This window comes from Mya arenaria, chromosome 7 (genome assembly GCF_026914265.1).
Source record: "Mya arenaria isolate MELC-2E11 chromosome 7, ASM2691426v1".
NCBI lineage: Eukaryota > Metazoa > Mollusca > Bivalvia > Myida > Myidae > Mya > Mya arenaria.
Window position 1 is genome coordinate 46,984,644 of NC_069128.1, and position 23,756 is coordinate 47,008,399.

General features: G+C 35.7%; 1 long non-coding RNA gene across 1 annotated transcript; it reads left to right on the plus strand.

Moving 5' to 3' along the window:
• Window positions 1-10,155: 10,155 nt before the first annotated feature.
• Window positions 10,156-13,116, plus strand: LOC128240594 (uncharacterized). The gene is made up of 4 exons (XR_008262206.1): window positions 10,156-10,251; window positions 11,368-11,467; window positions 12,605-12,655; window positions 12,894-13,116. It is a non-coding gene; the product is annotated as an uncharacterized LOC128240594 (long non-coding RNA).
• The last annotated feature ends 10,640 nt before the right edge of the window (window positions 13,117-23,756 follow it).

Here is a 23,756-nt window from a genome sequence, read left to right on the forward strand (position 1 = left end):
TTGACATAAACTAAGACCCCACCATGGCTGTCAGAAGGACGATCTCGCCTAAATGGAATACTGTAGTTAGGAAAAAGTATATCGTGAGATGCAACGCTGTCGTTCAACCATGTTTCAGTAAATGCCAGTACATCAAAGTGATTTAGCTCAGCAAAGAGAATATCTTTTTAGTTTATAAAATTTTGAACATTGTAGTGAACCATGGAAAGATTCGAGTCTGATAACTGGTAGTTCGACGAGCAAGTCGAGGAAGAGAATGAGGGACCCGGATTTTCGTGAATGTCGCCAGACAGGATTAATAACATACTTAACCATGTCAACAGTTCGAAAGAGTTTAGGAATTTTAGACCTTTAGTTCGTGATTGATAGTATCCGAACAATCCCACCCGTAGCCTATATGTGCAAATATCGACGTTCATGCTATTGCCGTGTGAAAAAGAATATATACAGTGGTATCCCTGAGTACTGAGTGACAAAGGAGGGTTCGGAGAATAAAAAAGAGGGGGTAGTGGAGGTCGAAGGAAGGATGCGGGGGTGGGGAAAGAGTAGTGCACATTTTAAGATGTGTTATAATAAGGGGATTAAAGGTTGCTCGGTGGAGAAAAATAAACGAGTTGGATTAAAATCTAAGGAGTAATCAAAAATATAACTGGGGATAATTGAATTAACAATTAACAACTTTTAAATGTAAACATTTAATCTCAAGGGGATGCAAGTACATCCTTATATCACAAAAACTATTGATGGTTGCAATCGCAGCTAATTCGGTCGCACGCGCCGATGATTGACAGGTGTCATGAGCTTTTGGTCAGGGAGTGCAGACAGCGAGCAGACAGAGGTTACGGCTTAGAAGTAGAGCATAGGATATTTAATAGTTATAACTTAATTAAATGAATGGAATATTTCCTAAAAAGAAGGTAAGTGAATTTGTTTTTTGAATGATTGAATATTTGATTTAATCATTTGAATTAATTATGTATCCGATACTTTACATAGACATGCTCTTTAATTTGAGGTGTTTTACTAACAATGTTTGAAAGAGTGCAGTATTTCTCATTAAACAGCTTAAAAGAAAATGAAGTGTTGAGTTTTGAAGTCCATTAAAAGTGTGAGGAACATAACATTGTCTTTAAAAGATAAAAGCCCACATTACCATTTTGAGACAATAAAATAAATACTTGTGTCAAGTGCAGAAATATGGATTTTTATGCCATAAGAGGTAACAAAAACTACTTATGATATTACTTTATCATATGCTACATGTACACTTAATGAAAATATATATGTGCAAACTAATTTCAAAAGAACAAGCAATAATAGCCATAGGTGATAGAGAAACTTTTGTCATGTAATTCTGATTTTGATACTTTGGAGACAATATCACAGTCACAAACTAGCGATGAATTTAATACTAAACAGTAAAGAATAAACAAATAAAAAATAGAAATATTGTCACATTACTAATATACTCTGATCTGAGAAAAGCGACAAAGGTAGCTACGGGTACAGATGGTACATGTTGGAAGTAAAAATTTAGGTACAGACATATCATACATGTTAAACATTTAACTTAGTATTATTTAGATAGATACCATGGTATACTGTATACATCTATGTGAAAAATAGATACTAGCCAATATCACAATCAATGTATTGATCACAAGAATCAAATATAACCAGTAGGATTCAATCTTTATAATGCTATAATTGAAGTATTACTCAATTTAATTGTTGTGAATTTAATTAATATAAAACAACAACAAATGTCCAAGATTCATTATGTACAGTAAGAAGAATTTCTAAAATGATTAGAGGGAAATGTAGGCACATGCCTCTAAGAGGTCAGCTACTATATGATCTTGCTATATATGGAAGGGAATATCCGCCAGGACATGCATGCTGCTAAATGACAATTGCATATTGCCTTGTGTTATTTGATGTATGTTAATCACATATTCTTGCGTGTAAATGGCAAATGCATCCATTCTGTGCCATCTTAAAATGTTAATGCGAACAAGTTTTTATTGCTTTGTACGTTTTACTTTGTGAAATTGATTAAATCCTTCCTCCATTATTTAATACTGACACATGCATGTTAACATTTAGTTGTTGCCCGTTGTTGTTTTTTGTATATAGGTCCCTGTTGTAGGTTTCATTCATAAATCTGTCAAATGGATTCTTACTTTTGCTATCTTCACTTGCGTAGCTGTGCTCTTTGATATGCTGGATGTTAATATACGTATATATTTATTAGATATCAAGTAATAGTAGTTTAGGCATTAAATGATTGAAAGTTATGCAAGGCGAAAACAATACTAAGCACTAGGCTGTGGTAAGTTTTTCGGTTTTTACCATATATGGAATATTAAAATAGTCACGTGGTGTGGGCATGCGCGGTGCTACACTACCGTGATGCTGACTGTAACAAAAATGGCTGCCTAGAAGAAGGAAATGTGTTGCCGGTAACGAGACTTACGCATATTTTGTTGCATGTTTGTATGAAATCATGAGAAGATAAGTGGTGTTAAATGTGTGTAATTTAAATACTTTGTTCAATTGAGTTTAGCGTCGTAGCCAACGGTGAAAATGGCATCGATCCAATTCCAAAATAATAATTGATGTTTTTTATTTGTTAGTTCTTTTTATGTTTTTACTTTGACTACATACAGGCTAAGGATACAAATCCGTACACTTTTTAAGTGTTTTTTTCACACTTATCTTTTTTGTTGTAAGTTAAAATTTCGTATGAAACATCTTTGGTTAATGTGACAACAGATTCCCGTCCTAATATTTTTTTATGTAAAAAAATCGTTCATTTTATGGAAAGAAAAACACCATTAAAATTATGCTATGGAGGGCACATATACTGTTTCCTTGCATGGTAATACAATTATAAATCATACGTATGCTATTTTGAATAAACACTACTGTAATGCACCAGTCAATTGTAACCACGGCCCCCCTAGGTCCGGGGGGGTGGGTGGGGTATATACCAGGGATAGCTGGGGAAATGGGCCGTGTTTTTACCTTTCAGGTGGCCCCACAGTGCCGGGTGAATGCGCTGGTTTTGTCTTCGCTTTAAATATACCTAGGGTCCCTGGGGGACGGGGGCATTTGGCGGGGATCTTACCATCTGTTTGTGCCCGCAGGGCGGGGATTTTAGCTGGGGTTGGCTGGGCTGAAAGTCAAAATCCCCGCTATCCCCCAGAAAGGGAGGGGGGGCATGGTTACAATTGACTGGTGCATAAGCCTCACTCAAGTTTTTTATTGTTTCAAATGTTTTTTGGAACAATTGCAATTCAAATGTTAAGATTATTTATATTTATAAATATCTTGAAGTTAACATAACCACAAAACCTCAAAAATGCACATGAATCTTCTGAGGTCATTCCCGCGTGTGCTACATTATGATTTTTAAGCGTATTTACATTAAATGGCATTTTTTTTTTTTTAAAGTACTCAACAAACAAGATGAAATTAATGACCAAGGCAAGCCCTGTATTCATCAAATAATGCACCAGTCAATTGTAACCACGGTTCCCCCAGGTCTGGGGGTATACCGGGGAAAAGGGCCGTGTTTTTACTTTCCAGGTGACCCCGCAGGGCCAGGTGACCGTGGTGGTTTTGTCATAGGGCCATATTAAGCCGAGATTGGGTGTTATTTAGAGTCTCTGGGGTGCGGGGGCATTTGGCCGGGGTTTAAACATCAGTTTGTCCCCGCAGGGCGGGGATTTTACCCGGGGTTGGCTGGACCGAAAGTCAGACCTTGGGGGGGGGGCTGGTTACAATTAGTAGGTGATCAGTATTTGTGCCCTGTTTGGAAATATACCACGTATGGTCAACCAGTAATGTCATAATTATTCTTTAAGCTGCCCTTCTATAACTCCTGTTTGAATTCTTTTCATCTCAGTAAGTTATTGTGGGGCGTTTAGAACAGGTTATATGAAAGTTGATGTGACGGTATGTGAATTTCATCACCAACATCAGAATCTTCTATTTAGAAGTAAGAGCCACATTGTTGGTTGCTTGTCATGTAATGGGACAAAATAAAACAATTTATCATGAGGAAATAGTTGTCAAACATTTAAAATGCTCCAAAAAACTGATGTTTACAACCATGTACACAGGAGTTAAGAAATGAAAAAGACATGTTTGTGAATTGTCACAGTAAATAAATACTGCCGGTAGATATCTATAACTGTCTCCGATGCCCAGTTGTAAAGTTGTCCGCCTAAGGAGTTGGAGGTCAGGGTTCAAACTCCCAAGCCACTTCTTACTGAAATACTTTAAAAGTTGGTACAAGTACATGTAGCTCCCTTGTCTGGTGCCTGGCAGTGTAGTGCTTGAAAAAGTGGTGTATTCAGTACTGGTTTAGTATAGGTAAGTTGCACCCTGTGTATCAGTGCTTCACACCTAGCCCGTGAAGGAACTAAGGGGTCTCTTCGTAAAAGAGCTAGGGTATTGCACCTGGACTCTTGTTTCCCACATCTGCCTTTTGCTACATCTTTTTCTATTTTTTTCTATTTTATAAGGTGGTTGTCTCAAGGTGTTCATGTTAAATAAAGCATTCGGGTTGTTTATCTTCCAAGTCTAATTTCAACATGTAAACATGACGGTATTTTTCATGGTCTCTGCACAATTGCCTCCGAATATGACAATTCTGTCTCATGGAAGTGGCATGCAATGCACCAGTTATGGGTTACCACGCTTTTTCTCCCCAGACCTGGGAATTTGTTGTTACAATTGACTGGTGCAATTTAACTTGTGTGATCATCTTTCAAAAATTTAATATTGTCACTCTTCAGACAGTTTGAGGGACGAATTTCTCATAGTATACTATACATGACAAACAGAATACTTGAAAAAAATGTCTGTTTTTCAGCCTGTCTGTGAATTTGTTAAAATTCACAGCCGAAAAATGACAGGCGTGAGCCTTGCATACGAGAAAGGCTAAATACCCTCTAGGGTTATAACATTGAAAAGTCAAAAGATAGTAATAGTAATCTTTTCTTTTTTTTTAAAAATGTCCACACACACTTCAAACATGAATAATATTGATATCAAGTCATAGGGTACCTATATATTGCTTTTAGTGAAACAATGTTTATACTCCTTTTCACTAGCTAACGACCAAACTAGTTTGTTCAAACAGTTGGAGAAATCTCAATATCAAAACAGACACATATTTAGTAAACAAAAACACTATTTTATACACCTAAATCATACATTTTGGTGTCAGTGGTATTCATTATATGACAGTACTGTTTTATTAACAGCGTTGATACAAATCCAATACCTAAAAGAATTAAGTACTCTTACTGGAGCATGATTTAGATATGAAACTATTAATCTTTTAAAGGGACACCGCATAATACAATTGCACACAATTAAAAATATTGTCTAGAATTTACATAACTTTTATATATTGTTGTGAAAAAAAAACGAATTACAGATCAATACATACCCTGCTGTAAAAGTCAATAAAGTGGTCCAGTGAACTCATGGTTCCAATACCCAATTATGGGAACTATTATTGCTTTGTCTTTGGGTACAATTAGGTTTGGTGTTTCTATACAGTGTCAGCAGGTGCTCTAAAATGGCAGCCAAAGGAATGCTTTTCATCTATATAATTTGCATATATTATATATATAAATATCACAGATTTGGTTAGTATACTGAAAGGCTAGTCACGACATAGACACAGTGAAGGTCAACTCTGCTGAAAGTCACAGCAAATAGTTGTAGCCCGGAATTATAGCTATTCTGGTTTACCCAACCTAATCCTCCGGTACAAACAAAATTAAACCGTTGTAATATATACACGTTACTTTGGAAACAATAGAGTCATTGGACTGTTACATGCATTTCAATAGCTTGAAATTCACCTTTTATTTGTACCGGCATGGGAAAACTCAGTTATGTTAATTCCGGGCTATATGTATTGCTACAATGCTTTAAAGTTGAGTTTAAGATATGAAATGATCACATGACTTGCAAGGTCATATCATTCCATGCTTTTTTTTAACTGGGAACCCATTATGTGCTATTTCTAAACAGGTAAACTGTGCTGATGTCAGTGATGTGACATAATTGTTGTGTTTATCTTCATTATAAATGATCTGCCTCATGGTAGCTCACAAGGACATTTCTATGCTGTTTTTGAGAAGTTACTGGGTTTTTTGACCATCTGATGTCTGGACAATTATCGAATAGAATGTGTAACGCTTTGATATAAAAAAAAATGTGTCTGAGACCGGGTTCAAACCCGCGTGGCCAAATTTGAAACCCAGCATCTTACTTTTCTTACGTGAGAAAGCCCCTTGAAAGCCAATGTTTAAGCCACTTTCACTGATACTCAGTACCTTGATATTTTGTAAATTGACTTAAAGCTGCACTCTCACAGATTGAACGTTTTGACAACTTTTTTATTTTTTGTCTTGGAACGAGCAGTTTTTGGCGTAAATATCAGAAAACCAGTAATAAAAGACTGATGACAAAAGATCAGATGGCAGATTTTCATATTTCCTCTCCAAAATTGATGTTTATGCATTTTTTTAAACCGTCTAAGCCATAAAACATTAAATTTGGAATGGAAATATGAAAATCTGCGATGTGACATTTTGCCAACGGTCTTTCATCACTGGTTTGCAGATATTGACACAAAAGTTTGCTAATTCCAAGACAAATAATAAAAAAGTTGTAAAAACGGTAAATTTGTGAGAGTGCAGCTTTAAGTTGTAATATTTTTGAATTTGTAACTCAAGTCCACGGACATTGCATGATGATTGTTAAAAAAATTCTGATTTCATTCCCACGCAACAGAGTGTGGAGAGGATTAAAGGAATGCATTTCGTCTGTCTGTCCATAACATTTCGTGTCCGGGCTTTAACTTACTTATGCATGAATGGATTACCATTTTCCTTGGTACAAATGTTGTCCTTATTGAGCTGATGTGCAGTGAACTTGATCCAGGTCCATATTTCAAATGCATTGATGGGTACCATATAACTTTTTACAAATGTTGTCATTGAGATGATGTGGAGTGACCTTGACCCAGGTCCAAACCTCAATGTTCAAGGTCACATCTGACATTTAAAGGCCATAGTACACATGCTCGTGTCTGGGGTATAACTTGCGGGAATGGATTACCATATTACCTGGTAGAAATGTGTCCTCATTGGGATGATTTGCAGTGACCTTGACCCGTGTCCATAACTCAATGGTCAAGGTCACATCTAACATTTAAAGGTCCTACACTTAGTACACACAATATGAATAACAAATATTGTTATGTTCAGATATCCGAGAATGTTATTTGCAGGGGATATAGCTGTCCTTTGGATTGCCTTGTTGTACATTCAGGCACTGATTTAATTGAGTCTTTGAACAGATCTTGAAATGATGCCCCACCCCAATTTAATATTATAGTTGTAAAATTTTGTTTTGAATTGTTTCAGGCCCATTGTCCGCATTTCCAGAATGGTGAAAGCCAAAGTATGTTCAGGATGGAACATCACAGGAAAGATCCAGGGATATGCTCACAAAGGCAAGGTTGATTTTTACAGAAGATTACATTTGGAGCCAATTATCAATATGAGTTCTTTTCAATGGATTATTTACTTGTTTAGGTACTTACTTTTGTGTTAAGGCAATGACTTATTTGCATCTATGATAACAATAAATATTTGACATGGAAAGCCAAAATATTGAAAGCAATTCAATGGTATAGTTTCAAAACTATTTTATCCCATCAAGCCTTAAGTGAAAATGAATGGACACTGCAATTTTGTGAAGAATATGAGTTTCAAAATGACTTTCAAAATACAAACAATTTTTTTATGGTCATATAAATATTATTTATTTTCTCTTAATTGTGCTGAAATTGGCCCGTTTCAAGCCATGTTTCATGTAGTTAGTGACAACAATGATTAATAGACATGTATCATTCCTGTATACAGTGCATCAGAAGGGACAGTACACACCATCTTTCATTCCCACCATTCTTTGTGAAGAGGAATCCAAATGTTCTTTGGCCTGATCGAGTTCTTATGGGTAAGTTAAAGTAAAACCAATTTATCTCACTGATTTCTGAGGTGTATTTTTTATGCCCCCGAGAGTGAAAAAAATTAAAATCGCACTGTCCTTTCCTGTGTCTAGCTCAACTTCTCGTTTACAGTTATGTTCAAAGCTATCTGAAAGTGAGATTTCTATATTTGATTTGACAAAATCAAAGATGGTTGCTAACTTTATTGAATCACTCCTATGCATTTATATTCCTTGATGAGCATTGTCTCTTGTGAGGATAGTAACTGGCTTACTGCTATCCTAAGAATGCTTATCATTTATGTAAAGTACTTGTATGTTTTTCTCTTAAGTTTGCTTGTAAACTTTGGAAAAAAAATTTGCATGATAAACTAGGCACACTCTTTCTCCCGAATAAGATTTGTGTGTATAAAAAAATGTTTAAATCTATGGTTTTCATGTATAAAGTACCAAGTTTAATTAACAGAAAGGTGCAGAAATCACAGTATTTCAATGAGACCATAGTAGATCACAGTTAATCTTTAGCACTCACCATAAATGCATTATTTAGGAAGAAGATAAAGATTTATCACTTAGAATTTATTTTTGTTTATACATGCGTTTGTATTGATTTTGAATAAGAGTGTTACTTTAAACATTAAAATATATAGTAGTAACAGAATTAATCTCCATAGAATTTGAACTTAAATGGCTTGCATTAATTCAATCTTTCTTTTTTCATTTTTTGATGAATTGATCAGATTTTTGGATCAAAGAAGACAAAAAAAACCCCTAAAATTCTGATACAAACAATAATTGCACTCAGATGTAGTGCAAATCAACTTTTATTGACTGACCAACATATTTGCAAAATAGTACTGGTATATTGCCCTCAGTATACGATCAATGTATACAAGAGGATGTTTTCCGATGGGATTTAGATGCATTTGTAAAAACGTGGGAAATACAAGGGATTATGAATGAGATTCATACCACACAAAATTGAAAATGGTTTTACAGTAGGTGAAAATTATAACCTGTCAAAGCTGATAATATATTTGATTATTACTGGTAGCAAAAATGTTACAAGTAAACCACATGTATCTATTTAACAGCTAGAGTAGATGTGTCAAGCTAATTCAAATATTTTGTAATGATGTGTAATGTGCACTTAATTTTATTTTAAACTACTGATACCAACTTTGTTGCATAAAGAAGAAAAGGAAAAAAAGTTAATGACTGTTCTCAGCTTAAAGTCAAGAAGAGGTACTAGTAAATATAACACTGGCTGATCTTTAGGGGATGGGGTATAACTGGAGTTGCTTGAAATATAGCCTATATTTCATCATTCTCGTACACTAGTGATAATGCAATGTTTAACCTTGTCTTAGATTTATAATTATCAATCCTCTGATGAAAAAGAAGGTATTTCATTAAACAACAGTTAAGTACTTTGTATTTTTTCACAAGCAACAAGAAAAATCCCACCTGTTGTCTGATTGACAGAGTATATTTTTATTCCATACATTTGTTTATTTCAGTAATTGACAATGAGACTCTAACCAATGTGTCCAAATATTGCCAAATTAACTTTGTCTGCTTACAAACTTGAGGATTTCTTATCAAATCCTTAAGTTTCAGGTTGCCTTGTTTATGTGCTTTATATGGATAAATATATGTTGGAAGATCTTTAAAGATAAACCTAATGTTTATCATAAAACTATGGTATTATATTTGGTCCAAATAGTGAGATAAACAAAGAGTGTATAAACCAATGTTTTATCTTTGAATGCATATTCTATCTGACAAGTATTGTTTCTCTGCAGGTGCCTTGAGCGATCCTAGGAGGCATCCCAAGTAACAACATTAAGAACGTATAAATGTTTGAACTGTGCAGACTTCTTGTTGTGAGAAAAAAAGGTACACATACATGTAATGACTTACAAATATTTTTCAATTAGAATTGTGATTATCATTTTTGTCCTTTGAAGAGAACCTTTCATCAAAAGTAATAGAAGAACATTGGATAGTATACTGTCATAACTGCATATAATAATAACTGAAGTTAATATTAATTCATTCCACCTTCTGCCAAGTGGCTATGATGTGCTAAGCAGACTAAAAAATTTCAGGCTGCAGCCAATGAGATAGAAATGGAGAGAAGGGCAATAGCAGCTTGCACATGTCAAGGATCTGCAGCGCATGAAACCCCTTAAACTGAAGATGATGGTGGGTCCCTGATGCAATGTAAATTATATGGAATGTTTTGTATATAACCAGTTATTCAATCATCATCAGTGCTGTACACAGAGTATTAAGTATATAACATTTCGATTTCTGTATCTTTCTTTTTCTGATTTATATGAACCCGAGCCGATTTCATTGAAGTAGAAGTTACTTATAATTGCAACCTCCTTTAATGTATCGTATATTAGTTTAAAAACAAAAGTACAGGTCACAGCCTTTTCCCACATGCCTGGAAAATGTGTTGTTTACCAAATGATATGCATTGCGTGATTCTGGGCCTTGCAAAAGAATTACCGGTACTACAAATGAAATAATCATGTTTTTTCTATGTATATAAATTTCTTCCAAACTTCTTTCTTTTAAAGGATTGTCATAGGCACACAATTTTTTGAATGATTTATGTCCCATTACTTTTCTCATGTTTTCAATGCAACTACATACTTCAACCCTACATAATTTGACTACATTCATTGTAAGAAAGAACACTGGATTAAAAATTCAAAATATATGAACACTACTTTCTTAATTTCTTTTTCATAAAGAACATTAAGAATCTGTGGTAGGAAAACAAGTAGTATTATAAACTTGTTGTAATGTTGATATGATAATTCTGTATGTCATTTCATTCATGTGTTCAATCATTTACTTACAAAAGGAATTTTTTTTTATTCAAAATGCCTTATACATGGCGCCGCTTGTAAACATGTATCTTGAACAAAAATGTGCGATGCACCTTTTGCATTGATATTGGGTGTGCTCCAAACAAGAACTGAAACAGGAATGTAGGGCATAGTTTTATTTTATTACATGGCATATGTGTTGAGTACATAATCTAGTCAAAATCTGATTACAATTTTTGTAATACAGTTAACTTCAGAAAGAACAAATATTATGTGCCCATTTTTCATGATGAATTCTACAAATGTGCAGATTAATGAAATTTGGACAGTCTCTCATATATATGCTTATTTATAGTATTTGTTTTTGCTGTCATGCTTATACTTTAAAAGCAATGACATTATGTTTTTTTTAAAATCATTAATGGGAAAAAACATAAATATACAAGAAGAATTAATTTCAATTAATTTTCTGAATCAGTTCCTGAAGCCTAGAGATGTCAGCACTCGCAGTCAGCCGCTTTATCATCCATTGCTCCATTAACCTCATCCACCTGGTCAACACAATTCAAACATACCAGGTAATGGTAAATTTAGAAATGGGCTGAATTGACCATTTGAACATGTTGCGTCATTTAATTTGAATAACAAACGTTACAGCAATTAAACCCAAAGAATAATATGTTTATTAACTGGATATTTAATTCCTTACAAGTTAAACATGTTAAACAACCATGAGCTTGTGCAATACATTAAATGTTGACTGAACATTACAAATCATATAATTTAATTATTCAACTAATGGACTGGTTTATTGTTTAGTCATTTAGTCTTATGTGATGGTAGTGTGTACGTAGTATGTGCCTCCGTGCGTCTGTAAACAATTCCTCTTTAACATAATACAGCCTTCAGTTTTGATTGAATCTTGATGAAACTTGTACAGTATCTACATATCCATAAGAGCTCGGTTCCTTTTGAAAACCAGCCAGATCCGCCCATGCATGCCTAGATTATGGGCCTTGATTGTATAAAAAATCAGTGTGTCAGTAAGCAGTTGCTCGTTAACATGATACAGCCTTCAGTTTTGATTGTATCTCGATGAAACTTGAACAGTATCTACATATCCATAAGAACTTGGTTCCTTTTGAAAACCAGCCAGATCCGCCCATGTATGCCTAGATTATGGGCCTTGATAGTAAAAAAATCAGTGTGTCAGTAAGCAGTTGCTGGTTAACAAGATACAGTCTTCAGTTTTGATTGTATCTCGATGAAACTTGAACAGTATCTACATATCCATAAGAGCTTGGTTCCTGTTGAAAACCAGCCAGATCCGCCCATGCATGCCTAGATTATGGGCCTTGATAGTAAAAAAATCAGTGTGTCAGTAAGCAGTTGCTGGTTAACAAGATACAGTCTTCAGTTTTGATCGTATCTTGATGAAACTTGTACAGTATTTTGATATCCATTAGAGCTTGGTTCCTTTCGAAAAACCTTGAAATGATAAGATTATGGGCCTTTATGAAAAAATGAGTATTCAGAATCCATAAGGGGTTGGTTCTTTTCGAAAACAGTGATGTTGACCACACAAACCCAGCCAGTAGAACATAGGCCTCTAGTTTATTATAAGTGCATGTTTGTCTTCATAGCATCATTATATATTTCTTTATTACATGAAGCTAATTTGTATGTGAAGCTTTGATTTTAGGCACTCTTTTCAGATACAGACTCAGTTAAAACAGATATGGGTGCAAGTCATGACACTTTTACAGGTTATGCTTATTAGACATTCAGTATTTATATATATATATATATATTTAAAAAAGATGTCAATTGTAAAAGGATAGTATAATGTAGATGGATTAGATGCAATGAAGATGACAGAAGTCAAAATCATCTTTATAATAATTTGATATTATTTGTACTATTATTTAATAGCCATAATGATGAAATACATAAAACTGAAAATGGAAATAATTTCTATGAAGGTCTTCTTTCTATTTCCAATAGATTAAAGATGTCCGAGATTCACGATAAATGCTGTTTGAAGAAGAATGAACAGAATCACATTTTAATTTAATCTCACTGCCAATGTGGACTTAAAGAGGACAGGCTCTGTTATGACAACTGTATTTTTAAGTAACAGAGATAAGGGTGTTATTGGAATCATTTCAATAAAATATGGGAGTACCCGTACATACCAGTTTGATATCTTGATTAGACTGGGACTTAAACAAAAATGGTAGATATTGGACCTCTCTAATACACATTATAAACATCTCATGTCTTAAGTCAATAACAAAGCTGTAATAAGGCGATATTTAGTGTAATTAACACTTAGGGCCGTCCGTCCGTCCGTTCACAATTGCTTGTGAACACAATAGAGGTCACAATTTTGACCTAATCTTTATGAAACTTGGTCAGACTGATCATCTCTATAAAATCTAGGTCAAGTTCGATATTGGGTCATCTGGGGTCAAAAACTAGGTCACTAGGTCAATTAGTAGAAAAACCTTGTGAACACAATAGAGGTCACAATTTTAGCCTAATCTCAATGCAACTTGGTCAGAATGGTCATCTCTATAAAATATAGGTCAAGTTCGATATTGGGTCATCCGCGGTCAATAATTAGGTCACTAGGTCAATTAGTAGAAAAACCTTGTGAACACAATAGAGGTCACAATTTTAGCCTAATCTCAATGCAACTTGGTCAGAATGATCATCTCTATAAAATGTAGGTCAAGTTCGATATTGGGTCATCCGCGGTCAACAACTAGGTCACTAGGTCAATTAGTACAAAAACCTTGTAACCACAATAGAGGTCACAATTTTAGCCTAATCTCAATGCAACTTGGTCAGAATAATCATCTCTATAAAATCTAGGTCAAGTTCGATATTGGGTCATCCGCAGTCAATAACTAGGTCACTAGGTCAATTATTAGAAAAACCTTGTGAACACAACAGAGGTCACAATTTTGACCTAATCTTTATGAAACTTGGTCAGACTGATCATCTCTATGAAATCTAGGTCAAGTTCGATATTGCGTCATCTGGGGTCAAAAACTAGGTCAGTAGGTCAATTATTAGAAATACCTTGTGAACACATTAGAGGTCACAATTTTAGCCTAATCTCAATGCAACTTGGTCAGAATGATCATCTCTATAAAATCTAGGTCAAGTTTGATATTGGGTCATCCGCGGTCAATAACTAGGTCACTAGGTCAATTAGTAGAAAAACCTTGTGAACACAATAGAGGTCACAATTTTAGCCTAATCTCAATGCAAATTGGTCAGAATGATCATCGCTGTAAAATGTAGGTCAAGTTTGATATTGGGTCATTCACGGTCAATAACTAGGTCACTAGGTCAATTAGTACAAAAACCTTGTGAACACAATAGAGGTCACAATTTTAGCCTAATCTCAATGCAACTTGGTCAGAATGATCATCTCTATAAAATCTAGGTCAAGTTCGATATTGGGTCATCCGCGGTCAATAACTAGGTCACTAGGTCAATTAGTACAAAAACCTTGTGAACACAATAGAGGTCACAATTTTAGGCTAATCTTAATGCAACTTGGTCAGAATGATCATCTCTATAAAATCTGGGTCAAGTTCGATATTGGGTCATACGCAGTCAATAACTAGGTCACTAGGTCAATTATTAGGAAAACCTTGTGAACAAAATAGAGGTCACAATTTTAGCCTTATCTTAATGAAACTTGGTCAGAATGATCATCTTAACATAAGCTAGGTCAAGTTCCATATTGGGTCAATACAGGTCAAAAACTAGGTCACTAGGTCAATTAGTAGAAAAACCTTGTGAACACAATAGAGGTCACAATTTTAGCCTAATCTCAATGCAACTTGGTCAGAATGATCATCTCTATAAAATGTAGGTCAAGTTCGATATTGGGTCATCCGCGGTCAACAACTAGGTCACTAGGTCAATTAGTACAAAAACCTTGTGAACACAATAGAGGTCACAATTTTAGCCTAATCTCAATGCAAGTTGGTCAGAATAATCATCTCTATAAAATCTAGGTCAAGTTCGATATTGGGTCATCCGCAGTCAATAACTAGGTCACTAGGTCAATTATTAGAAAAACCTTGTGAACACAACAGAGGTCCCAATTTTGACCTAATCTTTATGAAACTTGGTCAGACTGATCATCTCTATGAAATCTAGGTCAAGTTCGATATTGGGTCATCTGGGGTCAATAACTAGGTCAGTAGGTCAATTAGTAGAAATACCTTGTGAACACATTAGAGGTCACAATTTTAGCCTAATCTCAATGCAACTTGGTCAGAATGATCATCTCTATAAAATCTAGGTCAAGTTCGATATTGGGTCATCCGCGGTCAATAACTAGGTCACTAGGTCAATTAGTAGAAAAACCTTGTGAACACAATAGAGGTCACAATTTTAGCCTAATCTCAATGCAAATTGGTCAGAATGATCATCGCTGTAAAATGTAGGTCAAGTATGATATTGGGTCATTCACGGTCAATAACTAGGTCACTAGGTCAATTAGTACAAAAACCTCGTGAACACAATAGAGGTCACAATTTTAGCCTAATCTCAATGCAACTTGGTCAGAATGATCATCTCTATAAAATCTAGGTCAAGTTCGATATTGGGTCATCCGCGGTCAATAACTAGGTCACTAGGTCAATTAGTACAAAAACCTTGTGAACACAATAGAGGTCACAATTTTAGGCTAATCTTAATGCAACTTGGTCAGAATGATCATCTCTATAAAATCTGGGTCAAGTTCGATATTGGGTCATACGCAGTCAATAACTAGGTCACTAGGTCAATTATTAGAAAAACCTTGTGAACAAAATAGAGGTCACAATTTTAGCCTTATCTTAATGAAACTTGGTCAGAATGATCATCTTAACATAAGCTAGGTCAAGTTTCATATTGGGTCAACCCAGGTCAAAAACTAGGTCAGTAGGTCAATTAGTAGAAAAACCTTGTGAACACAATAGAGGTCACAATTTTAGCCTAATCTCAATGCAACTTGGTCAGAATGATCATCTCTATAAAATGTAGGTCAAGTTCGATATTGGGTCATCCGCGGTCAACAACTAGGTCACTAGGTCAATTAGTACAAAAACCTTGTGAACACAATAGAGGTCACAATTTTAGCCTAATCTCAATGCAAGTTGGTCAGAATAATCATCTCTATAAAATCTAGGTCAAGTTCGATATTGGGTCATCCGCAGTCAATAACTAGGTCACTAGGTCAATTATTAGAAAAACCTTGTGAACACAACAGAGGTCACAATTTTGACCTAATCTTTATGAAACTTGGTCAGACTGATCATCTCTATGAAATCTAGGTCAAGTTCGATATTGGGTCATCTGGGGTCAAAAACTAGGTCAGTAGGTCAATTAGTAGAAATACCTTGTGAACACATTAGAGGTCACAATTTTAGCCTAATCTCAATGCAACTTGGTCAGAATGATCATCTCTATAAAATTTTGGTCAAGTTCGATATTGGGTCATCCGCGGTCAATAACTAGGTCACTAGGTCAATTAGTAGAAAAACCTTGTGAACACAATAGAGGTCACAATTTTAGCCTAATCTCAATGCAACTTGGTCAGAATGATCATCTCTATAAAATGTAGGTCAAGTTCGATATTGGGTCATCCGCGGTCAACAACTAGGTCACTAGGTCAATTAGTACAAAAACCTTGTGAACACAATAGAGGTCACAATTTTAGCCTAATCTCAATGCAAGTTGGTCAGAATAATCATCTCTATAAAATCTAGGTCAAGTTCGATATTGGGTCATCCGCAGTCAATAACTAGGTCACTAGGTCAATTATTAGAAAAACCTTGTGAACACAACAGAGGTCACAATTTTGACCTAATCTTTATGAAACTTGGTCAGACTGATCATCTCTATGAAATCTAGGTCAAGTTCGATATTGGGTCATCTGGGGTCAAAAACTAGGTCAGTAGGTCAATTAGTAGAAATACCTTGTGAACACATTAGAGGTCACAATTTTAGCCTAATCTCAATGCAACTTGGTCAGAATGATCATCTCTATAAAATTTTGGTCAAGTTCGATATTGGGTCATCCGCGGTCAATAACTAGGTCACTAGGTCAATTAGTAGAAAAACCTTGTGAACACAATAGAGGTCACAATTTTAGCCTAATCTCAATGCAACTTGGTCAGAATGATCATCGCTATAAAATGTAGGTCAAGTTTGATATTGGGTCATTCACGGTCAATAACTAGGTCACTAGGTCAATTAGTACAAAAACCTTGTGAACACAATAGAGGTCACAATTTTAGCCTTATCTCAATGCAACTTGGTCAGAATGATCATCTCTATAAAATCTAGGCCAAGTTCGATATTGGGTCATCTGCGGTCAATAACTAGGTCACTAGGTCAATTAGTACAAAAACCTTGTGAACACAATAGAGGTCACAATTTTAGGCTAATCTTAATGCAACTTGGTCAGAATGATCATCTCTATAAAATCTGGGTCAAGTTCGATATTGGGTCATACGCAGTCAATAACTAGGTCACTAGGTCAATTATTAGAAAAACCTTGTGAACAAAATAGAGGTCACAATTTTAGCCTTATCTTAATGAAACTTGGTCAGACTGATCATCTCTATGAAATCTAGGTCAAGTTCGATATTGGGTCATCTGGGGTCAAAAACTAGGTCAGTAGGTCAATTAGTAGAAATACCTTGTGAACACATTAGAGGTCACAATTTTAGCCTAATCTCAATGCAACTTGGTCAGAATGATCATCTCTATAAAATTTTGGTCAAGTTCGATATTGGGTCATCCGCGGTCAATAACTAGGTCACTAGGTCAATTAGTAGAAAAACCTTGTGAACACAATAGAGGTCACAATTTTAGCCTAATCTCAATGCAACTTGGTCAGAATGATCATCGCTATGAAATCTAGGTCAAGTTCGATATTGGGTCATCTGGGGTCAAAAACTAGGTCAGTAGGTCAATTAGTAGAAATACCTTGTGAACACATTAGAGGTCACAATTTTAGCCTAATCTCAATGCAACTTGGTCAGAATGATCATCTCTATAAAATTTTGGTCAAGTTCGATATTGGGTCATCCGCGGTCAATAACTAGGTCACTAGGTCAATTAGTAGAAAAACCTTGTGAACACAATAGAGGTCACAATTTTAGCCTAATCTCAATGCAACTTGGTCAGAATGATCATCGCTATAAAATGTAGGTCAAGTTTGATATTGGGTCATTCACGGTCAATAACTAGGTCACTAGGTCAATTAGTACAAAAACCTTGTGAACACAATAGAGGTCACAATTTTAGCCTAATCTCAATGCAACTTGGTCAGAATGATCATCTCTATAAAATCTAGGCCAAGTTCGATATTGGGTCATCTGCGGTCAATAACTAGGTCACTAGGTCAATTAGTACAAAAACCTTGTGAACACAATAGAGGTCACAATTTTAGGCTAATCTTAATGCAACTTGGTCAGAATGATCATCTCTATAAAATCTGGGTCAAGTTCGATATTGGGTCATACGCAGTCAATAACTAGGTCACTAGGTCAATTATTAGAAAAACCTTGTGAACAAAATAGAGGTCACAATTTTAGCCTTATCTTAATGAAACTTGGTCAGAATGATCATCTTAACATAAGCTAGGTCAAGTTCCATATTGGGTCAACCCAGGTCAAAAACTAGGTCACTAGGTCAATTAGTAGAAAAACCTTGTGAACACAATAGAGGTCACAATTTTAGGCTTAACTCAATTCAACTTGGTCAGAATGATCATCTCTAGAAAAATATAGGTCAAGTTCGATATTGGGTCATTCGCGGTCAATAACTAGGTCACTAGGTCAATTAGTATAAAAACCTTGTGAACACAACAGAGGTCACAATTTTGACCTAATCTTTATGAAACTTGGTCAGACTGATCATCTCTATGAAATCTAGGTCAAGTTCGATATTGGGTCATCTGGGGTCAAAAACTAGGTCAGTAGGTCAATTAGTAGAAATACCTTGTGAACACATTAGAGGTCACAATTTTAGCCTAATCTCAATGCAACTTGGTCAGAATGATCATCTCTATAAAATTTTGGTCAAGTTCGATATTGGGTCATCCGCGGTCAATAACTAGGTCACTAGGTCAATTAGTAGAAAAACCTTGTGAACACAATAGAGGTCACAATTTTAGCCTAATCTCAATGCAACTTGGTCAGAATGATCATCGCTATAAAATGTAGGTCAAGTTTGATATTGGGTCATTCACGGTCAATAACTAGGTCACTAGGTCAATTAGTACAAAAACCTTGTGAACACAATAGAGGTCACAATTTTAGCCTAATCTCAATGCAACTTGGTCAGAATGATCATCTCTATAAAATCTAGGCCAAGTTCGATATTGGGTCATCTGCGGTCAATAACTAGGTCACTAGGTCAATTAGTACAAAAACCTTGTGAACACAATAGAGGTCACAATTTTAGGCTAATCTTAATGCAACTTGGTCAGAATGATCATCTCTATAAAATCTGGGTCAAGTTCGATATTGGGTCATACGCAGTCAATAACTAGGTCACTAGGTCAATTATTAGAAAAACCTTGTGAACAAAATAGAGGTCACAATTTTAGCCTTATCTTAATGAAACTTGGTCAGAATGATCATCTCTATAAAATCTAGGTCAAGTTCGATATTGGGTCATCTGGGGTCAAAAACTAGGTCAGTAGGTCAATTAGTAGAAATACCTTGTGAACACATTAGAGGTCACAATTTTAGCCTAATCTCAATGCAACTTGGTCAGAATGATCATCTCTATAAAATTTTGGTCAAGTTCGATATTGGGTCATCCGCGGTCAATAACTAGGTCACTAGGTCAATTAGTAGAAAAACCTTGTGAACACAATAGAGGTCACAATTTTAGCCTAATCTCAATGCAACTTGGTCAGAATGATCATCGCTATGAAATCTAGGTCAAGTTCGATATTGGGTCATCTGGGGTCAAAAACTAGGTCAGTAGGTCAATTAGTAGAAATACCTTGTGAACACATTAGAGGTCACAATTTTAGCCTAATCTCAATGCAACTTGGTCAGAATGATCATCTCTATAAAATTTTGGTCAAGTTCGATATTGGGTCATCCGCGGTCAATAACTAGGTCACTAGGTCAATTAGTAGAAAAACCTTGTGAACACAATAGAGGTCACAATTTTAGCCTAATCTCAATGCAACTTGGTCAGAATGATCATCGCTATAAAATGTAGGTCAAGTTTGATATTGGGTCATTCACGGTCAATAACTAGGTCACTAGGTCAATTAGTACAAAAACCTTGTGAACACAATAGAGGTCACAATTTTAGCCTAATCTCAATGCAACTTGGTCAGAATGATCATCTCTATAAAATCTAGGCCAAGTTCGATATTGGGTCATCTGCGGTCAATAACTAGGTCACTAGGTCAATTAGTACAAAAACCTTGTGAACACAAAAGAGGTCACAATTTTAGGCTAATCTTAATGCAACTTGGTCAGAATGATCATCTCTATAAAATCTGGGTCAAGTTCGATATTGGGTCATACGCAGTCAATAACTAGGTCACTAGGTCAATTATTAGAAAAACCTTGTGAACCAAATAGATGTCACAATTTTAGCCTTATCTTAATGAAACTTGGTCAGAATGATCATCTTAACATAAGCTAGGTCAAGTTCCATATTGGGTCAACCCAGGTCAAAAACTAGGTCACTAGGTCAATTAGTAGAAAAACCTTGTGAACACAATAGAGGTCACAATTTTAGGCTTAACTCAATTCAACTTGGTCAGAATGATCATCTCTAGAAAAATATAGGTCAAGTTCGATATTGGGTCATTCGCGGTCAATAACTAGGTCACTAGGTCAATTAGTATAAAAACCTTGTGAACACAATAGAGGTCACAACTTAAGCCTAATCTAAATGTAACTTGGTCAGAATGATCATCTCTATAAAATCTAGGTCAAGTTCGATATTGGGTCATTTACCGTCAATAACTAGATCACTAGGTCAATTAGTAGAAAAACCTTGTGAACACAATAGAGGTCACAATATGTGACCGCTTGATGTACGTCGTTCGTCAACATTTTGCTTCGAACAACATCTCCTTAACCCCTTGGCCAATCATGATGAAACTTGGCAGGGATGTTCCTTGCATGAAGCTCTACCAAAGTTGTTCAAAGACATGGATTCCATGCGAAACTCTGGTTGCCATGGTAACCGATAAGAAAAACTTAAAAAAAATTCTCCTCCAAAACCACAAGGCCTAGAGCTTTGATATTTGATATGTAGCATCACCTAATGGACCTCTACCAAGATTGTTCAAATTATGCCCCTGGGGTCAAAAATGACCCCGCCCCGGGTCACGTGGTTTACATAGACTTAGATATGGAAAACTTAACAAATCTTCTCCAAAACTAGAAGTCCTAGGGCTTTGATATTTGGCATGTATAATAACTTTATGGACATCTACCAAGATTGTTCTAATTATGCCTCTGGAGTGATAAGAGGCCCTGCCCGGGGGTCGCAAGTTTTACATAGGCTTATTTAGTGAAAACTTAAAATCTTGTCTAAAACCACAAGGCCTAGGCATTTGATATATGGTATGTAGCTTTACCTTGTGGTTCTCTACCGAGATTATTCAAATTATGCCCCTGAAGTGATAAGAGGCCCCACCTAGGGGGTCACAAGTTTTACATAGGCTTATATAAGGAAAGTGTTTAAAAATCTTCTTGTCTGAAAATGCAAGGCCTACGCATTCAATATTTGGTATGTATCATAACCAAGTGGTCCTCTACCAAGATTGTTCAATTTATGCCCCTGGGGAGAAGAGGCCCTATCCTGGGGGGAGTCACAAGTTTTGCATAGGCTTATATAGAACAAAAAACTTCTTGTCTAAACCAACAAGACATTGGCATTTTATATGTGGCATAACCTAGTGGCCCGCTACCAAGATTGTTCAATTTGTGCACCTGTGGTGAAAAGAGGCCTCACCCTGGGTGTCACAAGTTTTACATAGGCTTATATAGGAAAAAACTTTAAAATTTTCTTGTCTGAAGCCACAAGGACTAGGTCTTAAATATTTGGTTTGAAGCATTGCCTACTGATAGGGTCATGTGGGGTAAAAAACTAGGTCAGTGGGACAAATAAAAGAGTGGCCTCTAGGGGCCATACTTTTCATTGGATCTTTATGATAATAGGTCAGAATGTTCACTTTATTTAGCAAAGCTACAGGTGAGCGATACAGGGCCATCATGGCCCTCTTGTTATTTCTTATGTCAGGCACATTAATATATTCTTAACAGGGTTTTTGAAAGCTAATTGTTTGGGCGGGCTGGTGGAAGGGTCTTCAAAGTCACCTTATGTGTAAAATAATTTTAGCTAGGTTTAACATATAGTGACCAAACTTCGTATGTAGGAAGCGTTTATGAAGACCTTTCATGAGATTGTGTTTTAGGCTTCTGGGATCACTATAAAGGTCAAAGTTACTATTAAAAGCAAAAGAACTGGTATTGATTAACTTAAAGGTCGACATATTGTGACCAAACTTGGTTTATATGAAAGTTCATACAGACTTTTTTATTGTGTTTTGGGTTATGATCTAGGTCAAAGTCAGTATTGCTGAAAAGTACAAATATAGTTTGTACTGAATAAGTAAGGGGTGACAATGTGTGACCAAACTTGGTATATATGACAAGTTAATGGAGAGCTTTCATTCGAATGCCTTGGGCCCCTTAGGGTCAATGTCACTGTTACTAAAAATATATTACTTTTTGGTACTGAATAACCTAAGTTATGGTTGATATACTGTGACCAAACTTGATATATAGGAAGAGTTTATTGAGAACTTTCATGAGATTGTGTTTTGGGCGCATAGGATCTAGGTCACTGTTACAAAAATAGAAGACAGCAGTTGAAACTGAACTTCTTCTGCCAATCCTTAACAAAACAATTATTGTCACATCACGATACTTGTTTACTTTTTATGCCCCCTTTTGAAAAAAGTGGGGTATATTGTTTTGCACATGTCGGTCGGTCGGTCGGTCGGTCGGTCTGTCTGTCTGTCGGTCGGTCGGAATACCAAATGGTTTCCGATCAATAACTTGAGAACGCTTTGACCGAGGGACCTCATACTTGGTATGTGTATTGGTCATCACCAGCAGATGAACCCTATTGATTTTGAGGTCAGTGGGTCAAAGGTCAAGGTCAGTGTGACCTTTACATGAAAAACGGTTTCCGATCAATAACTTGAGAACGCTTTGACCCAGGAACCTCATACTTGGTAGGTGTATTGGTCATGACCAGCAGATGAACCCTATTGATTTTGAGGTCAGTGGGTCAAAGGTCAAGGTCAGTGTGACCTTAACATGAAAAACGGTTTCCGATCAATAACTTGAGAACGCTTTGACCCAGGGACCTCATACTAGGTAGGCTTATTGGTCATGACCAGCAGATGAACCCTATTGATTTTGAGGTCAGTGGGTCAAAGGTCAAGGTCAGTGTGACTGTAAGCTGAAAAAAGGTTTTCTGATTGTCCATATTTTATTTAAGTGTCCAAATCCTACTAACAATTTGGCTCCCAAGGGGGCATAAATGTTTCACTAACATCTCTTGTTAAATTGATTTTTCTATTGCTTTTGACAAGCACATATTACATCATAATGTAAGAAGATACATTGTTAAAAAAAACCCAGAAAATGTTAATTTGAATAAGAGTGTCACTTCTTTTAAATTTGTAGCTGTTTACTTACCATGAATTTATCTTTAAATACAACTTGTACTATTTATGTGTAGGGTACGAGTTGGACCATATTGAGAGATTGTTTTAAATAGCATATGCTAAAA